The sequence below is a fragment of the Ailuropoda melanoleuca genome, chromosome 1 (assembly GCF_002007445.2).
Source record: "Ailuropoda melanoleuca isolate Jingjing chromosome 1, ASM200744v2, whole genome shotgun sequence".
NCBI classification, from domain to species: Eukaryota; Metazoa; Chordata; class Mammalia; order Carnivora; family Ursidae; genus Ailuropoda; species Ailuropoda melanoleuca.
This window is the reverse complement of record NC_048218.1, coordinates 176,975,266-176,999,568: the sequence shown is the minus strand read 5'-3', so window position 1 is coordinate 176,999,568 and position 24,303 is coordinate 176,975,266. Positions and strand designations below refer to the sequence as shown.

General features: G+C 36.6%; 1 pseudogene; it reads left to right on the top strand.

Moving 5' to 3' along the window:
• The first annotated feature begins 22,659 nt into the window (after positions 1–22,659).
• LOC100464224 lies at positions 22,660–23,497 on the top strand (annotated as a pseudogene).
• The last annotated feature ends 806 nt before the right edge of the window (positions 23,498–24,303 follow it).

The following is a 24,303-nucleotide window of genomic DNA, read 5'->3' as shown; positions in this document are numbered from 1 at the left end:
TATCAGAAAGAACGATTTCTCAACATTTGCTGCAACATGGACAGCACTGGAGGAGATAATGCTAAGTGAAAGAAGTGAAGCAGAGAAAGACAATTATCATATGGTTTCTCTCATCTATGGAACGTAAGAACTAGGAAGATCGGTAGGAGAAGAAAGGGATAAAGAAAGGGNTCTCTCATCTATGGAACGTAAGAACTAGGAAGATCGGTAGGAGAAGAAAGGGATAAAGAAAGGGGGGGTAATCAAGAGGGGGAATGAAGCATGAGATTCCATGGACTCTGAGAAACAAACAGGGCTTCAGAGGCGATGGGGGTTGGGGAATGGGATAGGCTGGTGATGGGTAGTATGAGGGCACATACTGCATGGTGCACTGGGTTGTTATATGCAGCTAATGAATCATGGAACTTTACATCAAAAACCAGGGATGTATTGTATGATGACTAACATAATATATTATGTTATATTATTATAAAAAATAAAATAAAAAATAAAAAGTGTTAAAGGAGACTGAGTAGAGCAGACAAACCATAAGTAGGTGTCAGAAAAAAAGGAAAACACAAAAGCAGTAATATTAAATATAACTAAAAAAATCCATCAAGCAATTCACAAAAGGATGCAAAGTATGACACTATAAACCTAAATCATGGGTTGGGGAAGGGATAAATAGGTTTAAACTTAAGCAACCATCAACTTAATATAGAATGCTATGTGCAGAAGATGTTACATATAAACCTAATGGTAACCACAAATCAAAAACCAGTAATAGGGGTGCCTGGCTGGCTCAGTCAGTGCATGCAATTCTTGTACTCAGGGTCATGAGTTCAAGACCCACTCTGAGTATAGAGCTTACTTTAAAAAAAAAAAGTAATAGATATGCAAAAATTAAAGAGAAAGGAATCCAAGTTTATCACTAAAGATATCCAGCAAATTATGAAAGAAGACCGCAAAAGAAAGGAATAGGGAAGAACTACTAAAACAACCTTAAAACAAGTTAAAAAATGGCAATAAGTGCCTAACTATCAATAATTACTTTGAATGTAAAATGGACTAAACACTCCAATTAAAAGACACAGGATGAAGGACTAAATAAAAAGCAAGACCCATGTACATGCTGTCTGTAAGAGACTCATTTCACACCTAAAGACACACGTGGATTGAAAGTGAAGTGATAGAAAAGTATTCATCTTGTAAATGGAAGTGAAAAGAAATTCGGGGTAGCAATACTTATACTGAACAAAATAGACTTTAAAGTGAAGATTATACAAGAGACAAAGAAGGATACAATGCAATAATAAAGGTAATAATCCAACAAGAAGATATAATAATTATAAATATTTATGCATCCAACAAGGGGGGAACCAAATAAATAAAGTAGCTGATTACTACCATAAAGGAAGTAATCTATAGTAATACAATAATAGTATGGGACTTTAACACCCCACTTACATCAACAGATAGATTACCCAACCAGAAAATCAAGAAGAAAAGAGTGGCTTTGAATGACACATTGGATAAGATGGATCTAACAGATATATTCACAACATCCTATCCTATAACAGTGGAATAACCACTCTTTTCAAGTTCACATGGAACATTCTCCAGAATAAATCTTTAGCCAACATCACATATTGCATCAACAAGACAAAGGATAAAAACCATAGGATTATCTCAATATAAGCAGAAAAAGCATTTGACAAAGTATAGTACCCATTCATGATTAAAAGCCTCAACAAAACAGATTGAGAGGGAACATACCTCAACATAATAAAAGCCATTTATGAAAAACTGACAGATAACATCATACCAATGGTAAAAAACTGAAAGCTTTTCCTTTAAGATCAGGATCAGCAACAAGACAAGGATGTCCACTTTTATTCAGCATAACATTGGAAGTCCTAGCCATAGCAATCAGACAAGAAAAAGAAACGGCATCCAAATTGGTAAGGAAGAAGTGAAACTTTCACCATTTGCACATGACATGATACTATATATAGAAAACCAGAAAGACTCCATAAAAAAACTACTAGAACTGATAAATTGATTCAGTAAGGTCACAGGATATAAAATCAATGTACAGAAATCTGTTACATTTCTATACACCAATAATGAAGCAGCATAAAGACAAATTAAGAAATCAGTTCCAGGGGCGCCTGGGTGGCTCAGTCATTAAGCGTCTGCCTTCGGCTCAGGGCATGATCCTGGCATTCTGGGATTGAGCCCCACATCGGGCTCCTCTGCTGGGAGCCTGCTTCTTCCTCTCCCACTCCCCCTGCTTGTGTTCCCTCTCTCGCTGGCTGTCTCTCTCTGTCAAATAAATAAATAAAATCTTTAAAAAAAAATCAGTTCCATTTAAAAATTGCACCAAAAACAATAAAATACCTATGAATAAAAACTAAGGAAGAACTGTAGTACAAAAACTATAAAACACGGATAAAAGAAATTGAACATGACATAAACAAATGGAAAGATATTCCATGCTCATGGATTAGAAAAGCCAATATTGTTAAAACGTTTGTTCATTGTACATAAAACAATATATAGATTTAATGCAATCCCTATTAAAATACCAACAGTATTTTTCACAGAAGTAGAGCAACAGTTCTAGAAATAGAGCAAACAATCCTAATCTTTGTATGGAACAACAAAAGACCCCAATAGCTCAAGCAATCTTGAAAAAGAAGAACCAAGGGGGAGGTACCACAATCTCAGATTTCAAGATACACGAAAAAACTGTAGCAATCAAACTAGTACAATACAAACAGCATAGAAAGCCCAGAAATAAACCCACAATTATATAGTCAATTAATCTCTGAAAAAGGAGGAATGAATATACAATGGAAAAAAGTCTGTTCAACAAATGGTGTAGGGAAAACTGGACAGCAACATGCAAAAGAATGAAACTGGGATACTTTCTTACACCATACACAAAATAAATTCAATATGGTTTAAGATCTAAATGTAAGATCTGAAACCATAAGAATCCTAGAAGAGAGCACAGGCAGTAACTTCTCTGATACTGGCCACAGAAACATTTTTCTAGATTTGTCTCCTGAGGCAAGGGAAACAAAAGAAAAATAAGCTTTTGGGACTACATCAAAATAAAAAGCTTCTGAACAGTAAAGGAAACACTCAACAAAACTAAAAGCCAACCTACTGAATGGGAGAAGATATTTGTAAATGATATATCGAACAAAGGGTTAATATCCAAAATATATAGAGAATGTATACAACTCAACACCAAAAAAAACCCCTAAATAAACCAATTAAAAATGGGCAGAAGACATGAACAGACATTTCTCCAAAGAAGACACAGAGATGACCAATAGACACATGAAAAGATGCTCAACACCACTAATCATCAGGAAAATGCAAATCAAAACTCCAATGAGATATCACCCCATACCTTTCAGAATGGCTAAAATCAACAACACAAGAAAAAACAAGTGTTGGCAAGGATATGAAGAGAAAGGAACCTTCATGCACTGTTAATGGGAATGCATACTGGTGCAGTCACTATGGAAAACAGTATGGAGGTTCCTCAAAAAATTAAAAATAGAACTTCCCTACAACCCAGTAATTATACTACTGGATATTTACCCAAAGAATACAAAAACACTAATTCAAAAGGATATATGCACCCCTTTGTTTATTGCAGCATTATTTACAATAGCCAAATTATGGAAGCAACCCAAGTGTCCATCAGTAGATGAATGGATAAATAAGATGTGGTGTATATATATACAACAGAATATTGTTCAGCAATAAAAAGGAATGAAATCTTGCCATTTCCAACAACATGAATGCTAAGTGAAATAAGTCAGTCAGAGAAAGACAAATACCATATGATTTCCCTCATATGTGGAATTTAGGAAACAAAACAAAGAAAGGAGAAAAAGAGAAACAAAGAAACAGACTGAAATATAGAGAACAAACTGATGGTTACCAGAGGGAAGGTGGATGGGCAGATGGGTGAAATAGGAGAAGGGCTTTAAGAGTACTCCTATTTTGATGAGCACCAAGTAATGTATAGATTGTTGAATCACTATATTGTATGCCTGAAAGTAATATAACACTGTATGTTAAAAAAAAGAGTACACTTATTGTGATGAGCCCTAAGTAATATATAAAATTGTTGAATCATTATATTGTGCACCTGAAGCAAATATAACAATTATGTGGACAGAGTGCAATAGTCCAAATTCCATTTCATCACTCAAATACAATAAATTTCAATGAATCAGAAAAGAATACATCAAACAATACATATACGGGAAAAAAATCTTAGAAAACTCTAAAATATTGTGGTATTATTTAATTTAAATATAGCCTATATAAAGTATAAATGCATATCATGGTATAAAGTGACATAAATTAATGCAAAATTACAAATGCCACTTGTTTCAAAGTACATAATCATGTATCCTAAAGAGATATGTCTTAAAAAATAGAATATTAATTGCTTCACTCAGAATTTGAAATTACACTGAAAGAATAATTATACCGTTGACCTTTTTTTAAGCTACTAATGTTAGCCTGGTTCTCTCTTATAATTAAAATGCCAAAAATTGAGAAGAAAAACACAATCTCTATTTTCCTGTTAATAAACTTGCATGCTGAATCCAAATTAGAGATGGGGTATCTTTTTAAATTAAGAGAACTGTGAATGGCTAAAATGTCCCCAAAACTTAATATTCATACATTATTGTACTATACATAAGAGAAATAGGTTGCCTGCTTCTATTTTAACTAATTTAAATCGAGTATTACTAAAACACTGTCTACTACCACAACGACTTGAGGAGAAATATGATAGGGTAGGAGGAGTTGAGATGGCGGAGGAGTAGGGGACCTTTTTTTCAGCCGGTCCCCTGAGTTGAGCTGGATAGGTACCAGACCAGCAGGAACACCCACGGAATCAGCCTGAGATGCAGGAAGATACATCTGGATCTCTACAAATGAACATCTCCAGTGCTGAGTATTGAGGTACGAAGCGGGGAGCCGTGAAACCACGCACAGATATCGGAAGATAAACATAAGGGGGAGGGAGCAGCCACATCCAGGCCCTGGGTAATGGTAGCCACCTGCACGGGGGAGCGGGCGGACCACGGACACGCACCCTTGAGACAGCAGACTGAGACCATGGGCCGGGGGCGCACGCTACCAAGAATCTCACGGAACTCCCAGTGTGCTCACTGGATCCAGACTGAGACCGGTAGCTCTGGGAGCACGTGTGGGGCAGCTGGTGGGCCACCTGCACCGGCGAGAGGGCGGACCGTGGACCCGCACCCTCGAGACAGCAGACTGAGACCATGAGCTGGGAGTGCGCGCCACCAAGCATCTCACGGAGCTCTGGAACTGCGGTGTGCCCACTGGATCCAGACTGAGACCAGGAGCTCTGGGAGCGTGCATGGGGCGGCTGGCGACTGGCGGCTAACGGGGTTGGAAACACAAAGGACAGAGACACGCCAGCCCTGGAAGCACTAAGATGCCAGGTGTGGGGCGCACAGCCCGGGATGCTACAGGGTTGAGCAGCACCAACAGAAACGGAGTTGGAGTGGCCAGAACATCAGTGGAGAACGGGCCGCAATCCCTCTGTTCTGTGACAGAGGTTGAATTTTGGCCGCTGCTGCTCTGACTCTTAGAAGAGGCACAGCAGACCGCCAGGGAAAGCCGCCAGAGAACAAAAGCCTGGAAATACCAGCTCACAAGGTTCCCATCCCCATCCCCCCTCGCAGGGGAAACGGAGACTCTACCCAAACAAGGTTTCCTGAGTACCGGCGCGCGGGCCCCTCACCCAGAAGGCAGGCTGAAAAATCAAGAAGCCAACAACCTGGGGTGCCTGAGTGGGGCAGTCATTAAGCGCCTGTCTTCGGATTAGGCGTGATCACAGCGTTCCGGAAAGGAGTCCCTCATCGGGCTTCTCCGCTGGGAGCCTGCTTCTTCCTCTCTCACTCCCCTGCTTGGGTTCCCTTTCTTGCTGACTGACTTCTCTCTCTTTCAAAAAAATAAATAAAATCTTTAAAGAAGAAGCCCACATCCCTAAGATCTCTATAAAACAAGGGCACACGGCCTGGGTCCCAGTCAATAATTTGGGCTCTGGACAACCCCGAAATCTCTCCTCATCAGAATGATGAGAAGGAGAAGTCCCCCCCAGCAAAGAAAAGATAGTGAGTCTGTGGCCTCTGCCACAGAATTAATACATATGGATGTATCCAAATTATCAGAAATAGAATTCAGAGCAACAATGGTCAAGATGATGAGTAGACTTGAAAAAAGTATTAACGAAAATGTTACTGAGAATATAGAATCACTAAGGGCAGAAATGAGAGTGAAATTGACAGAAATTAAAAATTCTATGAGCCAAATGCAGTCAAAACTAGAGGCTCTGACGGCCAGGGTCACCGAGGCAGAGGAACGCATTAGCGAATTGGAGGATGGGTTAGTAGAAGAAAAAACGAAAATAGAAGCCGGTCTTAAAAAAATCCACGCCCACGAATGTAGATTACGGGAGATTACTGACTCTATGAAACGATCCAATGTCAGAATCATCGGCATCCCTGAAGGGGTGGAGAAAAACAGAGGTCTAGAAGAGATATTTGAACAAATTGTAGCTGAAAACTTCCCTAATCTAGCAAGGGAAACAAGCATTCGTGTCCAAGAGGCAGAGAGGACCCCATCCAAGCTCAACCAGGACAAACCTACGCCACGGCATGTCATAGTGCAATTCGCAAATATTAGATCCAAGGATACAGTATTGAAAGCGGCCAGGGCAAAGAAATTTCTCACGTACCAAGGCAAAGGTATCAGGATTACGTCAGACCTGTCTACAGAGACCTGGAATGAGAGAAAGGCTTGGGGGGGCATTTTTAAAGCTCTTTCAGAGAAAAACATGCAGCCAAGGATCCTTTATCCAGCAAAGCTGTCATTCAGAATTGATGGAGAAATAAAGACGTTCCAAAATCGCCAATCATTAACCAATTTCGTAACCACGAAACCAGCCCTACAGGAGATATTAAGGGGGGCTCTATAAAGGTAAAAAGGCCCCAAGAGTGATACAGAGCAGCAAGTCACAACCGATACAAAGACTTTAAAGAGAAATGGCATCATTAAAATCATATCTGTCAATAATCTCTATCAATCTAAATGGCTTAAACTCTCCCATAAAACGCCACAGGGTTGCAGATTGGATAAAAAGACATGACCCATCCATTTGCTGTCTACAAGAGACTCATTTTGAACCCAAAGATGCATTCAGACTTAGAGTAAGGGGATGGAGTACCATCTTCCACGCAAATGGACCTCAAAAGAAAGCTGGAGTAGCAATTCTCATATCAGATAGACTGGATTTTAAACTAGAGGCCATAGAGAGAGATACAGAAGGGCACTATATTATTCTTAAAGGAAGTATTCAACAAGTGGATATGACAATTATTAATATATATGCCCCCAACAGGGGAGCAGCAAGATACACAAGCCAACTCTTAACCAAAATAAAGAGACATATAGATAAGAACACAGTAATAGTAGGGGACCTCAACACCCCACTATCAGAAATAGACAGAACACCCTGGCAAAAACTAAGCAAAGAATCAAAGGCTTTGAATGCCATACTCGACGAGTTGGACCTCATAGATATATATAGAACACTACACCCCAGAACCAAAGAATACTCATTCTATTCAAATGCCCATGGAACATTCTCAAGAATAGATCATGCTCTGGGACACAAAACAGGTCTCAGCCAATACCAAAAGATTGAAATTATCCCCTGCATATTCTCAGACCACAACGCTCTGAAATTGGAACTCAACCACAAGGAAAAACCTGGAAGAAACTCAAACACTTGGAGGCTAAGAACCATCCTGCTCAAGAATGACTCGATAAACCAGGAAATCAAAAAACAAATTAAACAATTTATGGAGACCAACGAGAATGAATACACAACGGTCCAAAACCTATGGGATACTGCAAAGGCAGTCCTAAGGGGGAAATACATAGCCATCCAAGCCTCACTCAAAAGAATAGAAAAATCTAAAATGCAGTTTCTATATTCTCACCTCAAGAAACTGGAACAGCAACAGAGGGACAGGCCTAACCCACTGACAAGGAAGGAGTTGACCAAGATTAGAGCAGAAATCAATGAATTAGAGACCAGAACCACAGTAGAGCAGATCAACAGGACTAGAAGCTGGTTCTTTGAGAGAATCCATAAAATTGATAGACCACTGGCAAAACTTGTCCAAAAACAAAGAGAAAGGACTGAGATTATTAAAATTATGACTGAAAAGGGAGAGGTCACGACCAGCACCATTGAAATTGCAAGGATTATTAGAAACTTTTATCAACAGCTATATGCCAAAAAACTAAACAATCTGGAAGAGATGGAGGCCTTCCTGGAAACCTATAAACTACCAAGACTGAAACAGGAAGAAATAGATTTCTTAAATAGGCCAATTAACTATGAAGAAATTGAGTCAGTGATAAACAACCTTCCAAATAATAAAACTCCAGGCCCAGACGGTTTTCCTGGGGAATTCTACCAAACATTCAAAGAAGAAATAATACCTATTCTCCTAAAGCTATTTCAAAAAATAGAAACAGAAGGAAAGCTACCAAACTCATTCTATGAGGCTAATATTACCTTGATCCCCAAACCAGGCAAAGACCCCCTCAAAAAGGAGAATTACAGACCGATTTCTCTAATGAATATGGATGCCAAAATCCTCAACAAGATCCTTGCTAATAGAATCCAACAGTACATTAAAAGGATTATCCATCATGACCAAGTGGGATTCATACCTGGGATGCAAGCATGGTTCAACACTCGCAAATCAATCAATGTGATACATCATATCAACAAGAAAAGACTCAAGAACCATATGATCCTCTCAATTGATGCAGAAAAAGCATTTGACAAAATACAGCATCCTTTCCTGATTAAAACCCTTCAGAGTGTAGGAATAGAGGGTACATTTCTCAATCTCATAAAAGCCATCTATGAAAAGCCTACTGCAAGCATTATTCTCAATGGGGAAAAGCTGGAAGCCTTTCCCTTAAGATCAGGAACACGACAAGGATGCCCACTCTCGCCACTATTATTCAACATAGTACTAGAAGTCCTTGCAACAGCAATCAGAAGACAAAAAGGGATCAAAGGTATCCAAATCGGCAAAGAAGAAGTCAAACTGTCTCTCTTTGCAGATGACATGATACTCTATATGGAAAACCCAAAGGAATCCACTCCCAAACTATTAGAAGTTATAGAACAATTCAGTAAGGTGGCAGGATACAAAATCAATGCCCAGAAATCAGTTGCATTTCTATACACGAATAACGAGACTGAAGAAAGAGAAATTAGGGAATCCATCCCATTTACAATAACACCAAAAACCATGCGTTACCTTGGAATTAACTTAACCAGAGACGTAAAGGACCTATATGCTAGAAACTATAGATCACTTTTGAAAGATATTGAGGAAGACATAAAAAGATGGAAAAATATTCCATGCTCATGGATTGGAAGAATTAACATAGTTAAAATGTCCATACTACCCAGAGCAATCTACACTTTCAATGCTATCCCGATCAAAATACCGAGGACATTTTTCAAAGAACTGGAACAAATAGTCCTTAAATTTGTATGGAACCAGAAAAGGCCCCGAATCTCCAAGGAACTGTTGAAAAGGAAAAACAAAGCTGGGGGCATCACAATGCCGGATTTCGAGCTGTACTACAAAGCTGTGATCACAAAGACAGCATGGTACTGGCACAAAAACAGACACATCGACCAATGGAACAGAATAGAGAACCCAGAAATGGACCCTCGGCTCTTTGGGCAACTAATCTTTGATAAAGCAGGAAAAAACATCCGGTGGAAAAAAGACAGTCTCTTCAATAAATGGTGCTGGGAAAATTGGACAGCTACATGCAAAAGAATGAAACTTGACCACTCTCTCACACCATACACAAAAATAAACTCCAAATGGATGAAAGACCTCAATGTGAGACAGGAATCCATCAAAATTCTAGAGGAGAACATAGGCAACAACTTCTATGACATCGGCCAGAGCAACCTTTTTCACGACACATCTCCAAAGGCAAGAGAAATAAAAGATAAAATGAACTTATGGGACTTTATCAGGATAAAGAGCTTCTGCACAGCCAAGGAAACAGTCAAAAAAACTAAGAGACAGCCCACGGAATGGGAGAATATATTTGCAAAGGACACCACAGATAAAGGACTGGTATCCAAGATCTACAAAGAACTTCTCAAACTCAATACACGAGAAACAAATAAACAAATCATAAAATGGGCAGAAGATATGAACAGACACTTTTCCAATGAAGACATACAAATGGCTAACAGACACATGAAAAAATGTTCAAAATCATTAGCCATCAGGGAAATTCAAATCAAAACCACACTGAGATACCACCTTTCACCAGTTAGAATGGCAAAAATAGATAAGGCAAGAAACAACAATTGTTGGAGAGGATGTGGAGAAAGGGTATCCCTCCTACATAGTTGGTGGGAATGCAAGTTGGTACAGCCACTCTGGAAAACAGTGTGGAGGTCCCTTAAACAGTTAAAAATTGAGCTACCCTATGANCCTATGACCCAGCCATTGCACTACTGGGTGTTTACCCCAAAGATACAGACGTAGTAAAGAGAAGGGCCATATGCACCCCAATGTTCATAGCTGCATTGTCCACAATAGCCAAATCATGGAAGGAGCCGAGATGCCCTTCAACAGATGACTGGATTAAGAAGCTGTGGTCCATATATACAATGGAATATTACTCAGCTATCAGAAAGAACGAATTCTCAACATTTGCTGCAACATGGACGGCACTGGAGGAGATAATGCTAAGTGAAATAAGTCAAGCAGAGAAAGACAATTATCATATGAATATCTCTCATCTATGGAACGTAAGAACTAGGATGATTGGTAGGGGAAGAAAGGGATAAAGAAAGGGGGGTAATCAGAAGGGGGAATGAAACATGAGAGACTATGGACTATGAGAAACAAACTGAAGACTTCAGAGGGGAGGGGGTGGGGGAATGGGATAGACTGGTGATGGGTAGTAAGGAGGGCACGTATTGCATGGTGCAGGGTGTTATACGCAACTAATGAAGCATCGAACTTTACATTGGAATCCGGGGATGTACTGTATGGTGACTAACATAATATAATTAAAAAATCAGTTAAAAAAAAAAAGAGAAATATGATAGGGTAACCCTCAAAAGCAATTTTGAGGCTATGTGAACACCAGGTACTATACATTCCTACAGCACTTTTTGTCCTCAAAGCATTTGTTCACCAACACCACAGTGTGAAAGGACACCTTCTCCAGACCCTCAAATTCTCCATCATCCTTAGTCCATGAAAATGCTAATTAGGATTTTATACCCAATGTCTGGAAGTTATCCTACCTGAAAGCTTTTTTTTCTTACTCAAGCCCTTGAGGACACCACCCTTTGGCTCTTTTTCAAAAAGCTTAAACCAAAAACTGACCTAAATATCCTTTTCTATGTGCATTCTGTTAGGCATCATCTTAGCTTTGCCTCTCCAAAACTCTGACTCTCCAAAACTTATCACTCAAATGTCAAGGGGAGAAAAAAAGAAATGAGGAAGAGACTTCCCTCCTTCCTGCAATGCCCTAAGTTTCACACTTGATGTTTCTTTCCTCTTGGTCCTCTCTTTTGTCCCTCTTGGAATACAAGAAGAAGAAAATTTTCTGAAATGGGAGGAACTTTTAGGTTCTCAACCACACTACCAGAATTATAGTCGGGCAAAAAAGAAACAGCTAAATCTGCTATTGTCATAATGCATTATTTAATTAATCATTCCTTTATTCTTTTTATAAAAACACCTCAATCCCCAAGTAAAATTACTTATTTCTGAGTTTTTAAGAATTAACTATCTTTGAATAATATCAAAACAATATCAGAGAAAGAGAATTGGAAGCCTTGATCTCTCCACAGAGTATATCACCTAGAATATCACAACACTCCTGGCCCTGGTATCCATTGCTTATATGATTTTGTAGATTAGGAAATTTGGTTAAAGAAGACCAATTCATGACTGATTCTTGGATAAAACTCAGTTATTTAATATTATTGTTGCTGTAATGGTAGTGGTAGTAAAAAAAAAATCCAATACTCACCTTAGCCATAAAAAAAATCACTCAAAAAAAGACCCACAAAATGTCTGGCCTTCACCAATGTAACTTCCAAGTGTGTCTTCCCAGATAAAATGATTGCAAATTAAATTAAGTATCTTATAGAACAGGGCTATTAAAGTTGTACAGTATCTACCAAAAATGATTTTTTGGTTTGAAAGTTACCTATGATACTCCCAGAAATAGAATTACAACTGTTTTTACTTTATGAGGATAAAATGAAATGATTTGTACATAGGAGAATGCTAGTTCTTCTATTCCTTAAATCAACAAATATTTTATATTTAACAAGAAAAAATAACTAATAATTTAAAAACAAGATTATTTCAATGTAGTTTTGAATTCTAAGTAATTTTTGGATGAGACACTTTCTTATGGGAATGTGCATGCAATACAGGTCTAGTGAGAATTAAGACACAATAATTTAGGCAATTATGATGAACATATAATAATTTCTGTACTTTGAAGAAACAATATGAAATTCTATGATGTGGTGACAACAGAGAAGGAAGGAATTATGTTTACAACTCATTCAAACACAGCATCATAGTTATAAATTAAAAAGAAAGTCTAGGGGCACTTGGGCAGCTCAGTCGGTTAATGCCTGACCCTTGATTTCTGCTCAGGTCATGATCTCAGGGCCATGGGATCCAGCCCCACCTTGGGCTCTGTGATCAGCATGGAGTCTGCTTATCCCTCTCCCTCTGCTCCTCTCCCTCCCTGCCCCCCCACCCCTGCCACTCAAGTTCTATCTCTAAAATAAAAAATAAAATATTTAAAAATAAATAGATAAAAATGAAGGCTTGACCATGTCCCTATTTTAACCTATTAGGAATTATCTGATTGTCAAAATACCACTGTTATTGACCTTCACCCTAGCATTAAAAATAGCGCAGGCTCATCTAAGTATTATTAATGCTTAATAAAAAGGAGGTCTGCACTGTGTTCACCACGACATTCAATAAACGTACTCAAGGAAAAAAAAAAAAGACCTTTATTTTGATGGTGATCGGTAATTACTTTTTATCTTTTTGTTTGCTTGTTTGGTAAGTTAGATCTTAAAACATGCCACATCTTCACCCATTCAAATATATTTTCCAGTAAGTGTATATTTAATGTGAAAATTATTTCAATTATTTTTAGTTGCCTTAAATTCTGCCTTTTCCTTTGAAGAACATGAAAATCCCTTTTAGTATTAATCTGTTTAAAGGAATATCCTTCAACATATTTACTAATAAAATCATCTGTAAGCTTCTTCCAGCTTCTCTCTTAACTAAAGCTGCATCTATACTAATAAAATTGCCTAACTGAGTTGGCCAGTTGGAATAATTTGGTGTGTGTCTTTGGTAACCCAACCAATCAGTTTATCATTTATAGGTAGATGTTTAAGTAGAAATATGAAGCCTGTGCCTACACACATAAAAAGAGAATGGAGGCAACATGATTTTTATCCCAATAATACAGGTAAAGTTCTAAGGTGCCAGGACTGGCCAGCAATCCCTGTACCAATGGATGAAAGATTACTCTAAACTTTAATGTGAAAGAGAGGAGAAGGCAAAGGGGGTCAACGCTCAGAGACAAAGTCTTTGCCCCTCTTTGCTTCCGCGTTTATTGGTCCTTCAGGATAACCGCAAATCCTTATCACTGTTTCTTGAGCTTGTGATATGTTACAAGCTGCCTTACTGAAACTAGGGGGATCTGTTTACAGAACAATACATATGCTAATCTCCTTGTTCCGCTAAACATAGCCTTGGGGACAATGCATACATCTTAGAGGGCAGGGAGGCTATATGGGCTAAGGAAGCTTGGTGGGGGGGGAACTCCCCCTGGCATTCCAAGGGCAGAGTGGTCATGCAGGCCTTGGCATTCCAAAGGCATACGCCCTTCTCCTAAACCTTCCCTGCCCTCAGGGGCCTTCGTGTTACATTTTAGCAAACCCGGTACTATGGCTGATTTCATGCTCTACATTAACACCAACAATAAGGGAAATCCTGAGTTATTCAAGTAGAAATCTCTTTTTATTTTATTTGGAAGAGACACCTAAAATTATGTTAGCATATCTTTAAGAAAGTTCCACGAGTATGGAAGATACGGAAATAATGATTCCTATACAGAGCTGTTTTCCTCCACCATGCCTTTAAATCTAAAACATGATGAGTTAACAGATTTTAAGACTATATAAACAACTATCAAAGAAACAATATAACATGGTGCCTTTCTAACACCTGCAATTTGAAACACAAAACATAAAAAAAAATCTATTTCAGCCATTTTTAAAGTACTTCTTATTGAAAGTAGCAAATCAACTTTCTCCAGTTAAAACCTTGAACTTGAGATCAAATGGTTTTGGAAATAAAATATGCTTTAATGTTCTACTGGTTTTAAGTCAAAGCAAAAGGCATATATCAGGAATAAAAAAAAAAAACTCTGCACATTTAGGATTAAATGAACATTTTCAAATTTTGCATTGAATTAAAATTTAGATATAATATATTCAAAGGAGTTTAGATTTATATTCATATCAGTTTGAGCCCAGCTTTACTTCTCTGCATATCTTTTCTTTCTTCCCTATGAATGAGTTGGTGAGAAGAATGCTGCATCCATTCTGATTAGCCAGCAGATAAGTAATATGAAAACTGATGTAAAGTCTCTACCAACAGAGATGTCAAAACAGATATTACTTTCCTACAGGATGACAGCACTGGGCCTGAGATGTCAAACGTAATTAAAAATTTTATTTTCAAATGTACTCCACAGTTTATACATACTGAAAGTATGTCTTACCTTTTGAACTTAGAGAGTGCTGTGCTCTGCAAAATGGGAGAGGCTTTATTTTAGTTTAGACTCCATTTGGGAGTGAAATCATTTCATCAATCGGTACCCAGAGGTTTCCTTCAGGATTTGGCATGAAAAGACTGGCATTTCATTAAAATGTGCTGACAACTGAAAGCAATTCTAGCAGGGCTGATCTCTCTCACCTTCCCTATCTTTGACTATCAAGATTTTCTCCCAGTAGATTAACCAAATTAGAGAATAAATTAAGGTGTCCTTCTTTTTATGATGGTATCACTCATTTCATTCTTTGAAAGAGTACAGGGTCAGAAGTTGCATGTTACTTAGTCATACTTATTATTTACTAAGTTTTCCCCAAAGTCCTCTCCTTTCCTTGCCAACAGAAGTAATAAAATGCTGGTGGTGGGGGGGGATACACAGAGCGGAAACAGTCCCTTTGTCTTTTTATCATGTGCACTCAAAAGAGATTGAAAGTTCAGAGCTCACCATGTACTGCAGAGAATGTAGCTGTAGATTTGTGCCCTTACAGGGAAAATATAGAATTCCAAAAGCATGGCCACTCCAAAGAAGGTCCTCTGCCTCCACTTCCCTAATGTGTTATCTGAGGAGCCCTGACCCACTCACAACCAGAGCTAAACATTCTACAGGCACCCTTGAAGTATAATTGGTTATTCACGTGTATAGCTCCTCTACTACAGAATAAGTTCCTGAGGGCAAGGAAAGTGTCATACTCACATGGAGAGGATTCAAGATGCCTTGCAGGTAGGTGACTTTAAGTATTTTTTTTTTTTTTAAGATTTTATTTATTTACTTGACGGAGAGAGAGAGAGTACAAGCAGGGGGAGAGGTAGGGAGAGGGAGACACAGGCTGCCGCTGATCAGAGAGCCTGACGTTGGGCTCAATCTCAGGACCCTGGGATTATGTCCCAAGCCGAAGGCAGACACTTAACCAACCGAGCCACCCAGGCATCCCGACTTTCATATGTTTTGAATCAATTTAGTTGGAGGTCAGAAACCCATACGTAGAACATCTGCCTTCCAACGACCAGACAGTGCAGGGTAATAGCCCAGAGCAGCAGATTGGGCACTTAGCTGCTTGATTTTGAATCTCAACCCCATGACTTACTAGCTATGTGAGTTTGGGTAAGTTCTATCTCATCACTAAGCCTCTGTTTCTCCATATGTAGTATGGTTATTGTAAGGATTAGATGAGATGATACCTATAATATCATCAGAACAGTGCCTGGCACATGGCTCAATAAATAATAGCCACTATCACCTTCCCTTAATGTGTCAGGGATGGGATAACCTATTGAAAGACTCCTCATGACAATGTTAGTGATTAGGAGTTAATTACTCCTGTGCCACCTAAGTGTATGCATAAATGTTTGTTAACTTCAAAAGAACTCCACGTAGTGGAATTTCAGGCAACGATTACTGTGAGTTTAGGAATTTGGAGCTACCTGTTGGAAATCTGAGTGATGCAGCAACCTTCATCATTCTGGATTACAGAGGTTTGCTAGCGTTTGGAAGGGTTTCAGGGAAATTTTCATCTCAAGGTTTCTTCAGAATTTGCTTCTCAAAAACTGACTCCAGAAATGTTCAGTTCATACTAGCTCCTACAGAAACTTTGCTCCTTCTCTAGACATGCATATTGGTGCTTCCTCTAAAACTAATTATTGCCAGAGGATTTAGGGTGTTTCTTAGTAGTAAACTAGATTCCAACTAATCTTTTTCCTGATTTTAAAGAAAGCTACACTGTATTATCCTAATTGAAATAAGTCAGTCAGAGAAAGACAAATACCATATGATTTCACTCATACACAGAATTTAAGAAACAAAACAAAAGATCATAGGGGAAGAAAAGAGAGAGGCAAACCAAGAAATAGACTCTTAACTATAGAGAAGAAACTGATAGTTACCAGAAAGAGGGTGGGCGGGAAAATGGATTAAACAGGTGATGGGGACGAAGGAGCGCACCTGTTGTAATGAGCACTGGGTGTTGTATGGAAGTGCTGAATTACTACACTGTACACGTGAAATTAATATTACACTGTATGTTAACTAACTGGAATTTAAATAAAAACTTAAAAAAAAAATAAAGAAATTACCCTCTTGGGGGCGCCTGGGTAGCGCAGTCCTTAAGCGTCTGCCTTCGGCTCAGGGCGTGATCCCGGAGTTTCGGGATCGAGTCCCACATCGGGCTCCTCTGCTGTGAGCCTGCTTCTTCCTCTCCCACTCCCCTGCTGTGTTCCCTCTCTCACTGGCTAATCTCTCTGTCAAATAAATAAATAAAATCTTTAAAAAAAAAAAAAAAAAAAGAAATTACCCTCTTGGAGTCCACTGTTAAATATGTCTCTGCTGGGTTTTGATGCTCCTTAGTTCATTAAGGGAGTTTCCTTCTATTCTTAGGTTACTAAGAGCATTTATTAGACATAGACACTGAATCTTATCAAGTGCTTTTTGGGAACAGCTATCAAATTAACTCTTAGTAGAATGAATTGCAGTAGTAGACTTCCTAATATCGAGCCACACATGAATTCATGGCACAAAGGGATCTTGGTAATGGTGTATATTCCAATACAGTACTGCATTCTATTTCATAATACCTTAATATTTTTTTACATTGATATGCCCAAGTGAAATTGGAATTGGGCATAGTTCTCTTTTTTGGATTATCATGGTCAAATATAAGTACCAATATTATGATGATTTTTAAAAACAGGTCAGAAGGTTTCCTCATTCTCCAATACTTGCAAAAGACTTATTATCAGGGTTATTTTTCTCTGAAGATTTAAAATAAATCAAATAAATCACCCATAAAATTATCTCAGTCCATTATGTCTGAGGTACAGTTTTAGACAATGTTCCCAATTGTCTTTGCTTATTGATGTATTTGTCAGTTCTGTCTTTTCTTGAAACAATCTCGTATTTTTATTTTTCCATTTCTTTGGATATTTTTCATTAACATTTCCAAAGTTAATATTATAAATGTAATAAATTTTAATATAATAAATCATAAATATAAAATATAATAGAAATATAATATAATAAATATATAATATAGTTATTAATATATATTATAAATATAAAATATAATATAAATATAATATATAATATAATATATAAAATAAATATAATAAATTATGAATATAAAATAAAATTTTATTTTATAAATCTTATCATTTCTTATCTATAGTTATTTTTCCTTACTCATTTTCTACGTATGTATATTTGTGCGTTTTTTTAAAACTCTAATGTTGATTAATCTAGTGAATTGATCAGTTTTTATATTCCATATTTTAGATCAGATCTGTGCCTAGTTTGTTAATATTAATTTTTATCAATCTTACCTTTTTCTACCTAGTAAAAAAATCTGCAACTCTTTTTACTTAATATTTTCTCTTCCTTTCTTTTTATTTAACATTTTCTCCTACTTTCCTTAGTTTTAATTCATTGATTTCTACATTCATCTTTGGCTCTTTCCTACTGCTTCCCTTAGATTTTGTTCTTTTTTAACTTCTGAAATTGGATGGTTCATTCATTGTTTTCACTACTTTTTTATATATTGAAGATGTCAAAAGCTATAAATATTCCCTCTGAGTGCAGCTTTATAGAAATTTCATATGTTACGATAAATAGTGCTCTCATTCTCATTAATTTCTAGATATTCATAATTTACATTTAGTTTTTCTATTTCACTTAAGAGTTGTTTGGAAGAAGTTTTAAAAATTTTATATTTATTTCTTTTCCAAATGCTTGAAATGTTTATTTTTCTAAATATTATTTACTCTTTTAAATATTTAAAAATAATTTTCATTTTTTATTCCTTTTTTGTCACGGACTTCTAATTCTTATTCCATTGTGATCAGAAGACATTGTTGTACTCTTTCCAATCTAAAAAACTTATTAAGGTTTTCTTTTTCTTAATAATTTTATTTATTTATTTGAGAGACAGAGAGCCCACAAGCTCATGAGCAAGAAGAGGGAGGAGCAGAGGGGGAGGAAAGGGAGAGAATCTCCAGCAGACTCTGCACTGGGCACAGAGCCTGACATGGGAGTCAATCCCACGACCCTGAGGTCATGACCTAAGCTGAAACCAAGAGTCAAACACTTAACTGACTAAGTACCCAGGTGCCCCTATTAAGATTTTCTTTGTGGCCTAATATATGGTCATTTTTGTAAATGTTTCATAGCCTGTAAAACTAGTTGGTCTCTGTTTAAAGCGCACTAAGTATGGTAAATTTTATTAATATATTTATAATAATTGTTCAAATCATTCTGTCTACTTTTTAAATCTTCTTTTCTGTGAATCCCAGGTTACTGATATAATATAGTTCTCTACGAACAACAATGCAATTGTTGTTATTATTTAAACAAAAGCTTTATAAGATAAAGACAAAAACATTAATTATATGCTAACAAAAATGGTGAGGAAAAAAGAAAACAAAAATAGACATTTGCTAATTCCTCATCCTTTATAAGAGGGCGGTCAATGTATGCCATTTCATTTCTCAAGCTATAAAATAAGAATATTTAAATTAATGGAGATAATTACTAGTAGGCCTAAAAATATGCTTCAGTATATATTTTCAAGTTACTGAGATGTGATGGAAGAGTTGGGAGGGGGCACAAAGGAAACATATTATATATCAACAGAAAGGAAATAAAATACATCAAGAAAACCAAAAATAGGATCATACATAAATTAACACTGATACAAGAGAATTAAGTCAAAACATCTATCATAGAAATGAAGGTAAGAGAGATAAAAAACCACTTTTTAAAAGAAATTGACTCATGAATTTAAGGAGGTAAAAGAAACAAGTTCTAACCATACATTGTATATAAGATGATATAAAACACTGTAATTCATAGCTTGAATATAAAAGGGTAGGCAAGGGAAAATCAGAAGTACACAAACCAAACGAGAACAAATACAGCAATACTAATGTTGGGCAAAATAAACATAACATACAGAACATTAAACAAAACAGAGTTATTCTTTTTTTTTTTTTTTCGATGAAGGCTTCCTTGTTCAGGTAAGTTTCTTAGAACACATGGGTGATATATTTTAGAATTCCTTGCATATTTAAGTTTATTTTTAGATTACCTTCACACATGAATGAAAACATGGCTGCTATGAAATATTGGGGTCACATTAGCTTGCCCATAGGACTCTATGTATTGCTTGGCTGACTACTGGTATTTAATGTCCCCAAGAGAATAATGAAGCCAGCTTGATCTATTTTTTCCCTAACACTTTTAACTAACATGTATCTTCTGCTTGAAAACTGCATCTTTACAGCATAATTTTGTTGCTGATTTATATTATATGCCTGGCATATATTACTGCCATTAACTCTTAGAACAACTCTACGATGTTGAGGTTTACTTCAACCCATTCAAACTGATCAGCTCTAGTCTTACTGGTAAGAAGGCAGACTCTATGGTATTTTGATAAATACCCCTACATATACAGCATTTTCTTAGACAAATTCTAAGAAATTTGCTAAAACTCTGCTGCTAATATAAAGACCTTCTAAATATTGCATTTTATCAGAGTTCATAACGCCAACCTTATCTCAATATATCAAGATAAGACTTGACATACCATCCCAAAAGCAAGTTCTTATCTACCAATTAATTCTTCCATAAGATTTTCCTTACTCTTTTTAAATACTATGATGTTATCCAAACATATAGAAAATTACACTATAACATAACAAATACCCATGTAACCACAATCCAGGACCAATAATATGTGAAAACATCTTGCCATTTTTGCTTTAGATCTTTTTTTAATTATTACTAAGAAACTAATCATTTCAGACTTTAAGTCCCCTCATACACCTCCCTGGTCTCATTCTGCTCCCTCTTTATTCAGAGACAACCACCATGTAGCTCATCTGGTTTCTACACTTTATTACATATGTTTATATGCATATTAAGTTTACATTGTCAGATTTTTATTAATATATATAGTCTCATGTTGTACGTTGTATATACAACATTTTGTTTTGGAAATCTACCACTTTTGAAACATTTTAACACAATAGAAAAACTAATCTCTGAGTATTTGAAAAGAATGTGAGTTCCCTATTTTTATGGTCAGGAACTATATGCATCAGGTCTCACATATATCTCATATCTATTAGATCGAACCTGTTAATTGAATTGTTCAAATCTGTATCTGTGAAAACATTTTGTCTGTGTTATTTATTGGTTACTAAAAAAGGCATATGCAAATCTCCTGCCATAACTATGGATAGTCAAATTCTCTTTATAACTCTCTCCATCTTTGCTTTAAATATTATTTCTACATAATTTTTTTCTCCTGATGAGAACTTTTAAGACATACCCTTAATACATAACAACTTTCACATACAGAATACAGCATTGTTAATTATAGTCACCATACTGTATATTATATCCCCAGGACTTATTTATCTGATGACTGGAAGTTTGTACCTTTTGTCTACCTTCACCCTTTACATATTGAATATTTAAACGTGCTTTAAATATTGTAAGGTCTTAATACATAAAACTTAATTTTATTGCTTCTTGGTGGAATATTCCTTTTATCTCTATAGTGCATCCCTTTTCATCCCTATTAATGTTTTACATGCTAAATACTTTTTGTTTATTAATCAACAAGCATTTATTCGACTAGTATTGTCAGTACATTTTTTCCAAAAATGTATTTTACCTTTCTGGGTTATGATATAATGTTTTGTGTCTAGTTATAAATGAACTATATCTACATAGCGTTTTTTAACCAATTCAAGTCTCTTTTACATATGTGAATTTAATATATTTATTTTTATAATGACCCAGATCACTAGGGCACTTCCCAATCTGTAAGTAGTCTTTCTAGCCTCTATTTCAAGGACGAGACAACAATCGATGGTTGTCAGCTTTATGTAAAAAGCTCAGTTCCAGCTCCCTACCATGCACAGGCCCAGATTTCAGTCCTGATTTGAGTGAGGTCTTGGAACTTTAGCAGCTATAGCACATGTTCTGTCCTAAAGCCACTCACTGCTTCACTTCCCTCACTTGCAACTACGGCTTTATAAACTTTATTTCTACTTTCTAAAGCCTTTTCTATTGCTTTCAAGAATTGACATACATTTTTTAAAGTTTATTGTTAAATGTATCAACATGTGTTTTAGATTGGAGTATGATTTTCTACATTAGTTTAGCACACCATATTGATCAGAAATCTAATATACTATTCTTTGTCTCTGAAATTCAGTAACCTCCCTAAATCTTACCTTAATGTGGTTATCCTCTATTAGTTTTTCCTAAAACATAATTAGCCTTAGTGATTTGCTTTAACTTAGGAAATGCTACACTATGAATTTGAATGTTGATTCTATTCCACTAGCTCCATTCTCTACTTAAGCATTTCGTTACATGTTGTATTTGTGGGTTTTTTTATTTTTCATATGTATCACCTTCTTTCAGATGACAACCACTTTTTTATCTATATGACTCTTTTGCCCTGTCCTCAGTAATCTTGAGTTATGTTTCTGCTGCACAAGTTTTGCCTCTAAGACAGGAGTAAACAATTATCATATAAATACACTGAAGTACTCAATTTGTTAAGAGGTCAATTCTCCCCAAATTGATCAAAAGATTCAATGAAATCCCAGTTTGCTGCATGTATCCTGTGCACTAAAGATGGAGGCCACAGTGGGAAGGTGTCTCTGGGCTTGGGTTACCCAACATGTGAGTACTGTTCCTTAGGACATCTCTGCTTTATAGCCCTTAGACCTGCTGCTTCTCGAAGAACATGCTTGACAAATGTATTATGATCTGGTTCTGGTCAAGCAAAATTCACTTTTAGCACCAGCTCCTCACACCATGCACCTGCTGTCGTCCAGCACATGCCCTACTTTAAGGGTATCATGGTTGTAAACAGCGTTCAAAGACCTAACCCTTGATGACCTCATGGGGAAATACTGGTGCTTTTCTTCTATACTTTGGACTTCATCTGTGTATATCCTACAGAAATTGTTGCTTTTAGTAACAAAGCCAATGAATTTCATGATGTGAAGTGTGAAGCTGTTGCAGTTTCAATGTATTCCCACTTTATCCATCTTGCCTGGATAAACACACCGAGGAAGAATAGCAGTTTGGGCCATATGAACATCACACTCTTGTCAGATGCGACTAAACAGATTTCCTGAGACTACCATGTGCTGTTAGAAGGCCCTGGTGTTGCTCTAAGAGGTCTCTTCATAAATGATCCCAATGGGGTCATCAAGTATTTGAGCATCAGTGATCTCTCAGCGGACCAAAATATCCCTCCTTGGTGAACCTCTGCTTGGTGAAGGCATTTCAGTTTGTGGAAACCCATGGAGAAGTCTGCCCAGAAAACTGGACATGGGATTCTCTTACAATCAGGCCAAATCCAATTGCTTCCAAAGATACTTTGAGAAGATGTATCAGTAGATCATCCCATGTGTACCTACAACTTCTCACATCAGAAAAGAACCACAGTTGGAACTCACTTTAAGCATTTGAAAGATAATTATTTATAGAAGATAAAAAACCAATTATGCTTGTATTTATATATAATATTCTAAATGTTTTGTTTTTATAACACTGGCTAAGGCTTTTAAATGTACTCACACACATTAAGAGTCCTTTATTAGTAACCTCTTGATGGCCAGCTAGTTTACAGAATCCTAGGTCACCTATTTCTTGGATTCCGTCTTCAATGAGAAGAGGAAACACTCTTCTTTCTTAGCCTTACTTGAACCTTTATGTACACCAGAGTAGTACGACAAACATCGAAAGCTTCTGATCAAAGGTCCTGAAATTTTCTTCTTGAATTTACTTGTACTAAACTGAATTTTCTTTTAAGGTAACAAAGTTCATAGGTTTAAGGTGTTAACATCAGTGGTCTAATTTAACTCTTGCAATCAATGCATATGTACTTGAAACAAACGTGAATTATGTTTTTTAAAAAAAACCACAACAGTAAAGTGACTTAAGTAATCATGCATGTTTCTCATCCCTGAGATTAATATAGTTATTTCACTTATTTGTTAGCTGGTTTACGGTCTACATACAATTCTAGATATTGATTGGTCATAATTATAAAGGACATTTACTGAATCCTGGAATTGCACCTTGAAATCATTGTAATTATTTTCTTTTTTAAAGTGCTTAATGTAAAGTACATAATAAGCATATTATAAAAGAAAAAAAAGATTCAATGAAATCCTAATAAAATTTGTAGTACACTTTTTATGGAACTTGAAGAGCTGATTCTAAAAATCATATGGTTATATAAAGGACTTGCAGAATCCTAGCAAA